The sequence below is a fragment of the Neophocaena asiaeorientalis genome, unplaced genomic scaffold (genome assembly GCF_003031525.2).
Source record: "Neophocaena asiaeorientalis asiaeorientalis breed wild unplaced genomic scaffold, Neophocaena_asiaeorientalis_V1.1 scaffold19, whole genome shotgun sequence".
Lineage (NCBI taxonomy): Eukaryota > Metazoa > Chordata > Mammalia > Artiodactyla > Phocoenidae > Neophocaena > Neophocaena asiaeorientalis.
Window position 1 is genome coordinate 920,976 of NW_020173388.1, and position 14,263 is coordinate 935,238.

The 14,263-nt window shown below is 35.8% G+C and overlaps 1 pseudogene; it reads right to left on the reverse strand.

Annotated features, from left to right (window-relative positions):
* Nucleotides 1–7,640: 7,640 nt before the first annotated feature.
* The window catches only part of LOC112400757 (E3 ubiquitin-protein ligase ZFP91 pseudogene), a 62,653-nt pseudogene continuing 56,030 nt past the window's right edge, over nucleotides 7,641–14,263 (reverse strand).

Sequence of the window (14,263 nt, forward strand, 5' to 3'; positions counted from 1 at the left end):
ATCTTTTAAAAACTAAAGTCTTATCATGTCACTTTGCTGAAAGCCAATAGATTCCAACTTCCTTCAGTGAAAGCCAGAGTCTTCCTCTTGGCCTTCAAGCATTGCATGCTTTTTTCTCCTTTTCTGACTTAGTCTCTCCTCCTAGCTTCATTAACTACAGCCATTTGTGCTTCTTGCTATTTCTGGAACACACCAACTATTCCTGAAATTCTGCCTTCAAGCCTTTGCCATGGTTTTTACCTCTGCCTGGAATATTCTTCTCCCAGATATCTTATAGGGCTTGTTCCCTTACTTCATTATGTTTCTGCCCAAAATATCACCCAGTCAGAGAGACCTTCCCTGACTAGTATGTTTAAAATAAAACTTTTCAGTCACTTTCTGCCCGCTTAGGCTGATTTATTTATTTCCTTCTTAGCACTCATGCATTTAATTCATTGTTCATCATTGTCTTTTGTTCCATTAAAGGGTAATCCCCATGAGGGCAGTGACTTTCTATGTTCACATTCACTGCTGATCTTCATAGCTTAGAACAGTATCTAATGATTTGTGGGGCTTCAATACAAATCTGTTGAATAAATGAATAAAATAGTGTCATAGAATTTCTAATGGAAAGGAGCAGGAAGTTGTTGGACACAGCCTCCCTTGATATTGAAGGCAACCAGTGGATTGGGTGGGTTTGTGAGAAAAATTCATGACTTTACCCAGTCAACTAGAATTTCACCTTTAACTTGTTTCTGTGTTATCCCATAGAAGAGTCCACCTATTATTTGTTCACCTGACTTAACAGTGACATGTGGAATCCATTGCATTTTTATTTTTTTCAAGTACAATTTGAAGCTGAACTAAATCTTTTATTTTTATACTGATAAAAGAGAGAGCTTTATGTCTAAGACCAGCATCTTTACAGAAAAAGAGAACCAGGTAACTGTCAGAGTCATACACAACTAAGGAAGTGCTATGATAAATGGAGTGTCTGATAAGAAGTTGCTAGAACCATAATGCATACCAAGAATTATCCTGTGACAACATCCCACTGATTAAAGACCCATTCTCCTGATTATTTACAACTCAACCTCATTTATTTCTATCTGTAATGCATAACTAAAAGGCTTGACATACAAAAACCCAGTGCTTCAGAGGGTTACATTTTTTTTATAACAATGTATCTCCACTAACAGAGAGCAAAGGAAAATAGAGCTATTGCTGCAGCAATAGAATTCATAGAAATATCAGCTGCGGTTTCCCTAGGGACACACTAGCAGAAAATTGCAAGATATCATTTCAGTAAAGGATAAAAGTAATTCCAGAAGGTATGGAGAAGCCAGACAACCTCTCAATTCATTTATCAAAGTGCCTACAGCTCCCTTTTCAAGTCAGGTGAAACAACAATAAATATTTGCAAAGTAAATTAATCTGTACCCAAAGCATTTTAATAAATAAAAGGTCAAAAGAACACAGTACAGAGCTTTTAGCTCTTGCCAATTCTGTAAGTGAAATTTGATTGCAAAGGAGAAAAAATAATATAAAGGCAATAAAAATACAAAGAGCTATTGTAGAAAAGCTGGCCCTACTCATTTTATATTCATTATTTGAATTCAATTTGAATCATAAAATGGTCACATAATATAAAGTGCAGCAGGTAATTAGTAACCAAAGTGTAAGACCTAAAGTTTCCATTTTGATTAGTAGTGGAAAAAATTTAAAAAGATTAAAAAATGCTTAGTACCAGAAGAGGTGGATGTATATTTTACTAAATTGCAATGGGGAGTTAGAGGAATTTTCAGTTGGAGAAAGAATTCTTCTAGGAGCAAGCTCAGATAATTTCTTTGTTTCTCTGTTTCATCTGTCCCCAAAGTGAGTAAACACACATTTCCTAAAAGTTCACTGAAACATCTAACAAAAATGTTTATTCTGAAGCAGCATTTGCATATTTTCAATTTATTTTCATTAAAAATCAAGAGTTTTCATAATGTAGAGTTTGACAACAATCACATTGACAATAACAAAAAAAAATTACAATAGAACTTGTACTGCCTGAGAAATTTCTCTTGTGGCAGGCCATATTCTACATTTATAAATTTAAGAAACTGTGAAACAAATATCTAGAGTCCTATGGATGGTTAAATACAAATATAACTCCAGGGTAGTGTATATTACTTTATACCGGGCATCCTCATTCTTGCCAGGCAGGCATCTCAAGCCTGCCCACGCATCATGTGTTAAACTGAATTTGCTTATTTTGTACCTTTGTATTTTTTTTTAACACGATTGACTTCAGTGTTACCAAAATCTTAAAAGGAATTTTCAATTCTCTTCTTTACCTTCATCAAATCACTCAAACACTTCTGTTTATGTTTCTAAAATGTGCTTGCCCCTTTTTATTCGTATCTAATATTATTGTATCAATTTAAGTCCTCATCACTTCTCATCTCAACCATTACAGTAGCCCCCTAGGTACCCTTGCTTCTGCTGCACTCAAATCAATTGTTTCCCCCCGGAGTGGTACATAAAAACACATCTGCCAATGTCAGAGCTTGAGATCTTTCAATTGTTCCCTATTACAAAGTTGAAGTCTTTTAATATAACATTTAAGTCATTCTATGATTTGGCCCTATGCTCCCTCTCCTTAACCCCTCTTACTACTTCATGCCTCATTCACCAAATTTCTTGTGGCTCCATAAACATACCATGCTGTTTTTTGCCTCCTTGACTTCACTTAAATGTCTACGGGTGTGTGTACACTGTGTGTTTAGTGCATGTCATGTCTGGAGTAATAATAGTGATAGTGATAATAATAGTAACCACTTCCATAGTTTTTCTCTAAAACAAGCCCTGTTGTAAGCAATATGCATATATAAATGCACTTAAATCTAACAAAAGATCTATGTACTATTATTATCTCATTTTATATGTAAGGGAACTGAGGCACATTTATCCTAATTAACATACTTAGCTAGTGAACTGGGAGCTGGAATATAAATCTAGAGAGTCTGGTTTCAGATTTTATGCTGTTAAACATTTTCAACTGGTTATTTCTACTCATTATTCTAAAACCAAATGTAGGATCCCCATCCTCCAAAGTACATTCCATTTCCATGAGATAAAATTAAGTACATGTTCTCTCTACTGTAGTCCTTATATATTGAATTCTGTTTTCACTGAAATTGAAGCAAGCCATTAGACCATAGGCTCTATCAAAAAAGATATCAAATCTGTTTCATCTAAAATCTTCCAAGCACATAATATTGTTGATAAGTGTTTGTTAGACAGAACATCCTTTCTGTTTATATAGAACATATTTGCATCAAAATCTGGAATATATATCTTACTTTTCAGAGTTTCTTGCTTAGTACTTCCATTTTTTTTTAATCAGAATATATTTGCTTTACAATGTTTTGTTACTTTCTGCTGTACAGTGAAGTGAATCAGCTATGTGTATACACATACATCCCTTCCCTCTTGGACCTCCTTCACCCCCATCCCACCCATCTAAGGGCCAAATTTTTTTTCCTGTGTAAAATGAGAATAATAACGATGCCTACCTCACAACACTTTGTTGAAAATAATTAGATAACATGTATGTTTACCACAAGATAAGCACTACACTAATAGATTGGCTCTGCTTATTTTACCCTGTTCTAAGCAATTTTGGGTCATAGATATCAATTCTGAGTTTAAATCATTTAATTATGAGAATATTCCAATATTGATTTTACTGTATTCAACATATTTTTTCACTTAATTTGTTGTTAAAAGAAGAATTTGTAAATTCTTCTTCACTTTGAAAAAGTCACTCTAATAAAACAATACTTTTAAATCAGGAATATTGGTAATGTAGGCTTGTCATTTTTTGATGAGCCCCAGGAAAACTACTGGAGTGTTTTGTTTATTTAATCATGGTTGATACCCTAAAGTCCTTAGTAAGAAAAAGGCAAAAACTTTCCTGAGAATGGGGACATATCTTTTTTTTAAAAAAAAGGCAGAAATATTTGACAGTGTTATTTTTTCAGATAAGTCAGGTCAGCTCACTCAGCTTCACTCCTACAGACAGCTGCTCAGGGATTTTCTCTTTTAAGTGTTTATGCCTTTCCTATATACATCACAGAAGCTTTTATTGATGGAAGAGTGTTGCAAATGACTTGTATTAACATACGTAAATAATCTCATCTTTACAAATATGTGCACACATGCACACCCACACTCACACACAAGCCCTAACACTATGAGAATAGTTTTATCTATCAGATGAAGACCTGACTTGGACCAGTATTCTTGCTTTTGCCTTTCCTCACATCCAGCAATAACATGTCTGTTAAGGGATCTAATCATTTTGCCTCGAGCCTGTCACCAGGTTCGTGGTACAAGGACTCAATATCAGACTCCTTTTTTTGTATTGAAAGCAATTTCCTAGTAAGATCACATATTTACATGTATTTCAGCCTTGCTACTATTCCAAATCCCCATTTCTACATTCCTTTGTTTCCTGAGATCAGTGAACCCATAATTATTTTGACCATCACAGTTTGGTACATATTTTGCTTGTCTGAAAGAATTGCTCCCTGCTGTTCCAGTATTTGTCCTGTTCTGTTATTCCTTTTACTTCAGACTTTTCTAGACCTCTACTAAGCAGACCTTGAAACTTAGGTTATGACACTCATATGATATCATATTACAGCCTCTTTCTCTCTCTCTCTCCCTCTCTCTCTCCCCACCACACACACATATACACATACGTAATGACAATGTAAGATAACAAACATTTAATTTTTGTTTCATATTATGTTTTCAGATGTTGATACTTGCAAAATGCGAAGAACACATAGAATTACATGGAATTATGTTTGGACTTTTACTTATTTTTTAACAGCAAATATATTATCCTCATTTATTTTGATATTCACTCATTCACCCAAGGCCTATACCTCTTGTACCATGTGCTTTCCTAAAAATTTCTGACATGGCAATCCCTTTACATTTTATGTTCTGATACTTAAATACTTCTAGGAAAAAAAATGACTATTCACCCCAAAGTTAACTCTGTAACATGATCAAACTCAACCATAGCATAGATCATCATAGGAAACAACTCAGAAGCATACTTTTTATTATGTAAAAAATAGATTTTTAAAAAAATACATTTACAAGTTTAAATATATTATATATATACTCAGATATATGTATATATAATTTTTCTAGTAGGAGACTGGCAAAACCATGATTAAAAGCATGATTGTGTTTGGAGTGGAAAATTAAGCTATAAGTTAGAAACGAACTCAAGGAAAAACCCTTCCTAATACAAAAGATTTCCCCAGTGACCTCTATCTCTTAATTCTGCACATAGGAAATAAGATCAATTCGTTGATTTTAAATCAGACTATCAACTACCCAGATGGATTACATAACAGCAAAATAAGACATATATACCTCAAGAAAGTACATTCTGAAAGTATAGACTGCAGGTAATTAAAATTAGTAATGCTGCATTGTTAAAAACTTTTCCAAAAGAGTGTATGTTACCTTAGGAAGTACACTTTTTTTGAAGACACAAACTTTAGTTACCTAAAGTTTACTATTTAGTAAAGAAAAACAGCCCCAGGAAAAATTTTGAATACTGATTTACTATCTGCTTACAGAAGGAAAAGGGATCACTCAGGAACCTTTTTTTTTTTAATGTAATGAATTGGCTCAAGTGGTTATGGAGGCTGAGAAACTGAGATGTCCCAAGATATGGAGTTTGCAAGGTGAAGACCCAGAAGAACAGATGGCTTTTCCAGTCTAAGTCTAGAGCAGATGCCAATGGTGTAAGTTCCAATATGAGTCTGAGTCCAAGGGCAGGAGAAGACCAATGCCCCACATTGGTCTAAGTTTTCAAACTCCAGTTTAGCCATAAACTTGTTCTTCAAGTCATATATATTAGAAGACCTGACACACAGCAAGCCAAACCGCTGAGAAGCTGAGGTATGCAGCAGACTATTTATTTCCAGGGCAACCAAACGAGAAGGGAGAACAACTCTCCGAACCTCCACCTCGAGGGTGAGAACCTTGGGAGGTTTGCAGGATAAAGAATAAAGAAGCAGGGTGTTCTGAGGTATGGGGAGCTTGGGGAGGGTGGGGAAAGGTGATTGGAAAAAGGTGCAGTAATCTTCGCAGGCATAATTAAGCTACAGGAGAACAATAAAACTAAAAGCTGGTTCTTTGACAAGATAAACAAAATTGATAAACCATGAGCCAGATTCATCAAGAAAAAAAGGGAGAAGACTCAAATCAATAGAATTAGAAATGAAAAAGGAGAAGTAACAACTGACACTGCAGGATCATGAGAGATTACTACAAGCAACTATATGCCAATAAAATGGACAACCTGGAAGAAATGGACAAATTTTATATATAACACATATATATGGAATCTAAGAAAGAAAAAAAAAAGGTCATCAAGAACCTAGGGGCAAGAAAGGAATAAAGACACAGACCTACGAGAGAATGGACTTCAGGATATGGGGAGGGGGAATGGTAAGCTGTGACAAAGTGGCATGGACATATATACACTACCAAACTTAAAATAGGTAGCTAGTGGGAAGCAGCCACATAGCACAGGGAGATCAGCTTGGTGCTTTGTGACCACCTAAGGGGGTGGGATAGGGAGGGTGGGAGGGAGGGAGACGCAAGAGGGAAGAGATATGGGAACATATGTGTATGTATAACTGATTCACTTTGTTATAAAGCAGAAACTAACACACCATTGTAAAGCAATTATACTCCAGTAAAGATGTTAATAAATAAATAAATAGCTGAGTACAAGATCTTAGATAAAAAAAAAAAATCACAAACCCTGGCAACAGTTTTATTAGTAGGAAAAAATACTTTCATTCAAACCGAAACCGGAGACAATGTAACCTATGTTTTATCTAGATGTTATAAATATCCCTCATCTGTTTCAAAAAAAGAGAAAAAGAGGCAATTTTAATATTTGAATATTAAAAGACCTTACAAACATTTTTTAATAGTATCTTTTAGAATATATCACGTCTTCATATTAGTGAACTCTGCATTTTGACCTATTCCATTTTCATCAAATTTGCCTGCTTTAATATAACAAATTTAAAACATGTTAAAATTTCCCCTCAAATATTAGAGTATTGAAAAATCTGTTCCACCTGTTTTTCTTTACAATTTACAATTCCTGGTGAAAATTTAATACCTTATAGATATCTGTGAAAAACAAATCATACAATTTAGTTTCTTTGCTAGGAATATTAAGTAAAACAACTGAAATAAAACAACTCATGCAGTGTTTGGCACAAAACATATATTTAATAAATGCATAATATTTCTAAAGTGAAATTTATAGATAAATTTTCCATAAAAAGTATAAAACTTTTCCACCTAATTATTGTTTCATGCTAAAATTCTTTTTCTTATTTTATATTTCAAAGTTCCTGAAATAGTCATCACAAACAATTATGCTGAAAGAAAAATAATTATTTCTCTTTAAAATGGTATATTAGGGAATTTTTTAAAATTCTCTAATTTTTTTTATTTTACTGGATTTTAAATGCTCTAATTTTTTTTTTTTTTTTGGTCCTTTTTGTCTTTTAAATACAAAGTCTTAGCTGTCCCAGTGCCCAAAGTCTTCCCTTCCACTAAGGTCCAGTAGAGTCTGAATCTTCAATCAGAACCTCTGTGGTAGCAGCGAGTATATCCGAGTTCATGACCAGTCCTTCAGCACCTCCACTGCTGCCACTTCGCACAAAGATCTTCCCATCATCCATCAGGCTCACAGGTTCCTTTCCACTACAGTATGACCTTGACAGCCCTTCAGCTAGCTACTAGCAGGAGGCGCTCTCCAGAGATGGAGTTTCCCAAGGGCTCAGGAAGAAGAGGAAGACCCTGACCATCTGCAGGTTGTGTCAGGGACTCTGGATTAGTGTCCAAGATATCTGTGCTGGTGATGAGGGCGCCAGCATTGGCAGCCAGAGCTTCAGCAATCAGCACCTCAGGGTGGGTTTTTGCTTTGTGAGCCACTATGCTGTCCTTCTCATTTTTTTTTGCCACAGATATTGCAAGAAAACTGGTAGAAGGACTCTGCATCATGATTCTTCATGTGCCAGTTAAAGGATGCCTTTTGCTGACAAGTAAATCCACAGATCTCACATTGTAATGGCTCCTCGCCAGTGTGAATCATCCGGTGCACTGCCAGATTGTGGGAACTCTTGAAGGCCCGAGCACAGTATTCACAGATACAGTCTCTTTGATCTGTATGATGTTTGGCATGTCACAGAAGTTGCTTCTGGAGGCTGAAAAGTGGCCCACAGGAGGCATGGGGACATAAGTGTTCCTTCTTCAGCAAACACTGATATTTAATGTGGTGCTGCAAATAGCTAGGGTGAGCAAGAAGGCCCAAAATTCCACCCTAAGATCATGCTAATCACCTTCAGTTTTAAATGTGCAGAAGCCTACAGCTTAATTATTATTATTTTTTAACATCTTTATTAGAGTATAGTGGCTTTAAAATGGCGTGTCAGTTTCTGCTTTATAACAAAGTGAATCAGTTATACATACACATATGTCCCCATATCTCTTCCCTCTTGCATCTCCTTCCCTCCAACCCTCCCTATCCCACCCATCTAGGTGGTCACATAGCACTGAGCTGATCTCCCTGTGCTATGCAGCTGTTTCCCACTAGCTATCTATTTTACGTTTGGTACTGTATATATGTCCATGCCACTCTCTCACTTTCGCACAGCTTCACTACAAATAACTCAATTTGTACAAATAATTACAAATAACTCAATTTCTTTTTATGGCTGAGTAATATTCCATTGTATATATGTGCCACATCTTCTTTATCCATTCATCTGTTGATGGGCACTTAGGCTGCTTCCATGTCCTGGCTATTATAAATAGAGCTGCAATGAACATTGTGGTACCTGACTCTTTTAGAATTATTGTTTTCTCAGGGAATATGCCCAGTAGTGGGATTGCTGGGTCATGTGGTAGTTCCATTTTTAGTTTTTTAAGGAACCTCCATACTGTTCCCCATAGTGGCTGTATCAATTTACATTCCCACCAACAGTGCAAGAGGGTTCCCTTTTCTCAACACCCTCTCCAGCATTTATTGTTTCTAGATTTTTTGATGAAGGCCATTCTGACCGGTGTGAGATGATATCTCATTGTAGTTTTGATTTGCATTTCTCTAATGATTAATTATGTTGAGCATTCTTTCATGTGTTTGTTGGCAATCTGTATGTCTTCTTTGGAGAAATGTCTATTTAGGTCTTCTGCCCATTTTTGGATTGGGTTGTTTGTTTTTTTGATATTGAGCTGCGTGAGCTGCTTGTAAATTATGGAGACTAATCCTTTGTCAGTTGCTTCATTTGCAAATATTTTCTCCCATTCTGAGGGTGGTCTTTTCGTCTTATTTATGGTTTCCTTTGCTCTGCAAAAGCTTTTAAGTTTCATTAGGTCCCATTTGTTTATTTTTGTTTTTATTTCCATTACTCTAGGAGGTGGGTCAAAAAGGATCTTGCTGTGATTTATGTCATAGAGTGTTCTGCCTATGTTTTCCTCTAAGAGTTTGATGGTGTCTGGCCTTACATTTAAGTCTTTAATCCATTTTGAGTTTATTTCTGTGTATGGTGTTAGGGAGTTTTCTAAATTCATTCATTTACATGTAGCTGCCCAGTTTTCCCAGCACAAATTATTGGAGAGGCTGTCTTTTCTCCATTGCATAACCTTGTCTCCTTTGTCATAGATTAGTTGACCATAGGTCTGTGGGTTTATCTCTGGGCTTTCTATCCTGTTCCATTGATCTCTATTTCTGTTTTTGTGCCAGTACCATACTGTCTTGATTACTGTAGCTTTGTAGTATAGTCTGAAGTCAGGGAGCCTGATTCCTCCAGCTCCATTTTTCTTTCTCAAGATTGCTTTTGCAATTCTGGGTCTTTTGCATTTCTATACAAATTGTGAAATTTTTTGTTCTAGTTCTGTGAAAAATGCCAGTGGTATTTGATAGGGATTGTGTTGAATATGCAGATTGCTTTGGGTAGTAGAGGCATTTTCACAATGTTGATTCTTCCAATTCAAGAACATGGTATATCACTCCATCTATTTGTATCATCTTTCATTTCTTCCATCAATGTCATAATTTTCTGCATACAGGTCTTTTGTCTCCTTAGATAGGTTTATTCCTAGATATTTTATTCTTTTTGTTGCAATGGTAAATGGGAGTGTTTTCTTAATTTCACTTTCAGGTTTTTCATCATTAGTGTATAGGTATGCAAGATTTTTCTGTGCATTAATTTTGTATCCTGCAACTTCACCAAATTCATTGATTAGATCTAGTAGTTTTCTGGTAGCATCTTTAGAATTCTCTATGTATAGTATCATGTCATCTGCAAACAGTGACAGCTTTACTTCTTCTTTTCCTATTTGGATTCCTTTTATTTCTTTTTCTTCTCTGATCACTGTGGCTAAAACTTCAAAAACTATGTTGCATCATAGTGGTCAGAGTGCACAACCTTGTCTTGTTCCTGATCTTAGTGGAAATGGTTTCAGTTTTTCACCATAGAGGATATTCTTGGCTGTGGGTTTGTCATATATGGCCTTTATTATGTTGAGGAAAGTTCCCTCTATGCCTACTTTCTGGAGGGTTTTTATCATAAATGTGTGTTGAATTTTGTCAGAATCTTTCTCTGCATCCATTGAGATGATTGTATGGTTTTCTCCTTCAATTTGTTAATATGGTGTATCACATTGATTGATTTGCATATATTGAAGAATCCTTGCATTCCTGGGATAAACCCCACTTGATCATGGTTTATGATCCTTGTAATGTGCTGTTGGATTCTGTTTGCTAGTATTTTGTTGAGGATTTTTGCATCTATGTTCATCAGTGATATTGACCTGTAGTTTTCTTTCTTTGTGACATCTTTGTCTGGTTTTCATATCAGGGTGATGGTGGCCTTGTAGAATGAGTTTGGAAATGTTCCTCCCTCTGCTGTATTTTGCAGGAGTTTGAGAAGGATAGGTGTGAGCTCTTTTCTAAATGTTTGGTAGAATTTGCCTGTGAAGCCATCTGGTCCTGGGCTATTGTTTGTTGGAAGCTTTCTAATCACAGTTTCAATTTCAGTGCTTGTGATTGGTCTGCTCATATTTTCTATTTCTTCCTGGTTGAGTCTCGGAAGGTTGTGCATTTCTAAGAATTTGTCCATTTCTTCCAGGTTGTCCATTTTATTGGCATATAGTGGCTTGTAGTAATCTATCATGATCCTTTGTATTTCTGCAGTTTTAGTTGTTACTACTCCTTTTTCATTTCTAATTCTATTGATTTGAGTCTTCTCCCTTTTTCTTTTTGATGAGTCTGGCTAATGGTTTATCAATTTTGTTTATCTTGTCAAAGAACCAGCTTTTAGTTTTATTGTTGTTTGCTATTGTTTCCTTCATTCTTCTTGATTTATTTCTTATCTGATGTTTATGATTTCTTTCCTTCTGCTAACTTTGGGGTTATTTTATTCTTCTTTCTCTACTTGCTTTAGGTGTAAGGTGAGGTTGTTTATTTGAGATGTTTCTTGTTTCCTAAGGTACGATTTTATTGCTGAAAACTTCCCTCTCAGAACTGTTTTGGCTGCACCTCATAGGTTTTGGGTCATCGTGTTTTCACTGTCATTTTTTTCTAGGTATTTTTTTATTTCCTCTTTGATTTCTTCAGTGATCTGTTGGTTATTAAGTAGTGTATTGTTTAGCCTCCATGTGTTTGTATTTTTTATAGATTTTTTTCCTGGAATTGATATTTGGTCTCAAAGCATTGTGTTCAGAAAAGATACTTGATGCGATTTCAATTTTCTTAAATTTACCAAGGCTTGATTTGTGACACAAGGTATGATCTATCCTGGAGAGTGTTCCATGAGCACTTGAGAAGAATGTGTATTCTTTTGTTTTTGGATGGAATGTCCTATAAATATCATTTAAGTCCCTCATGTTTAATGTATCATTTAAAGCTTGTGTTTCCTTTTTTAATTTCATTTTGGATGATCTGTCCATTGGTTAAAGTGGTGTGTTAAAGTCCCTTACTATGATTGTGTTACTGTTGATTTCCCCTTTTATGGCTGTTAGTATTTGCCTTATGCATTGAGGTTCTCCTATGTTGGGTGCATCAATATTTACAATTCTTATATCTTCTTCTTGGATTGATCCCTTGATCATTATGTAGTGTCCTTCTTTGTCTCTTGTAATAGTCTTTATTTTAAAGTCTATTTGTGTGATATACGAATTGCCACTCCAGCTTTCTTTTGATTTCCATTTGCATGGAATATCTATCTTTTTCCATCCCCTCACTTTCAGTCTGTATGTGTCCCTAGGTCTGAAGTGGTTCTCTTGTAAACAGCATATATACAGGTCTTGTTTTTGTGTCCATTCAACTAGTCTATGCCTTTTGTTTGGAGTATTTAATCCATTTACATTTAAGGTAATTATCAATATGTATGTTCCTATTACCATTTTCTTAATTGTTTTGGGTTTGTTTTTGTAGGTCTTTTCCTTCTCTTGTGTTTCCTACCTAGAGAAGTTCCTTTGGCATTTGTTGTAAAGCTGGTTTGGTGGTGCTGAATTCTCTCAGCTTTTGCTTGTCTGTAAAGGTTTTAATTTTTCCATCCAATCTGAATGAGATCCTTGCTGGTCGAGTAATCTTGGTTGTAGGTTTTTCTTCTTCATCACTTTAAGTATGTCCTGCCACTGCCTTCTAGCTTGCAGAGTTTCTGCTGAAAGTTCAGCTGTTAACCTTATGGGGATTCCCATGTATGTTATTTGTTTTTTTTTTCCCTTGCTGTTTTTAATATTTTTTCTTTGTATTTAATTTTTGATAGTTTGATTAATATGTGTCTTGGCATGTTTCTCTTTCGATTTATCCTGTATGGGACTCTCTGTGCTTCCTGGATTTGATTAAGTATTTCCTTTCCCATATTAGGGAAATTTTCAACTGTAATCTCTTCAAGTATTTTCTCAGTCCCTTTCTTTTTCTCTTCTTCTTCTGGGACCCCTATAATTCGAATGTTGGTGTGTTTAATGTTTTCCCAGAGGTCTCTGAGACTGTCCTCAGTTCTTTTCATTCTTTTCTCTTTATTCTGCTCTGCAGTAATTATTTCCACTATTTTATCTTCCAGGTCACTTATCCATTCTTCTGCCTCAGTTATTCTGCTATTGATCCATTCTAGAGAATTTTTAATTTCATTTATTGTGTTGTTCATCATTGTTTGTTTGCTCTTTAGTTCTTCTAGGTCCTTGTTAAACATTCTTGTATTTTCTCCATTCTATATCCAAGATTTTGGGTCATCTTTACTATTATTTTACTGAATTCGTTTTCAGGTAGGTTGCCTATTTCCTCTGCATTTATTAGTTGTGGTGGGTTTTTGCTTTGCTCCTTCATCTGCTGTGTGTTTCTGTGTCTTCTCATTTTGCTTAACTTACTGTGTTTGGAGTCCCTTTACACAGGCTGAAGGTTCTTAGTTCCCGTTGTTTTTGGTGTCTGTCCCCAGTGGCTGAAGTTTGTTCAGTGGGTTGTGTAGGCTTCCTGGTGGAGGGGACTAGTGCCTGTTTTCTGGTGGATGAGGCTGGATCTTGTCTTTCTGGTGGGCAGGTCCACATCTGGTGGTGTGTTTTGGGGTGTCTGTGGCCTTATTATGATTTTTAGCCGTCCTCTCTGCTAATGGGTGGGGTTGTGTTCCTGTGTTGCTAGGTTTTTGGCATAGGGTGTCCAGCACTGTAGTTGGCTGGTCATTGAGTGAAGCTGGGTTTTGTCATTGAGATGGAGATCTCTGGGAGATTTTCGCCATTTGATATTACGTGGAGCTGAGAGGTCTCTTGTGGACCAGTGTCCTGAAGTTGGCTCTCCCACCTCAGAGGCACAGCCCTGATGCCTGGCTGGAGAAACAAGAGCCTTTCATCCACGCAGCTCAGAATAAAATGGAGAAAAAATAGAAAGAAAGAAAGAAAGAGAGAAAGAGAGAAAGGGGGGGAGGGAGGGAGGGAGGAAGAAAGAAAGAAAGAAAGGGAAAGAAAGAAAAAAGAAAGAAAGAAGATAAAATAAAATAGTTATTAAAATAGAAAATAATTATTAAGAAATAAATTTTAAAAAGAAAAAGAATCTGAGAGGCAGAACCCTAGAACAAATGGTAAAAGCAAAGCTATACAGACAAAATCACACACAGAAGCATACACATACACACTCACAGAAAGAGAAAAAGGGAATATATATATATATATATATATT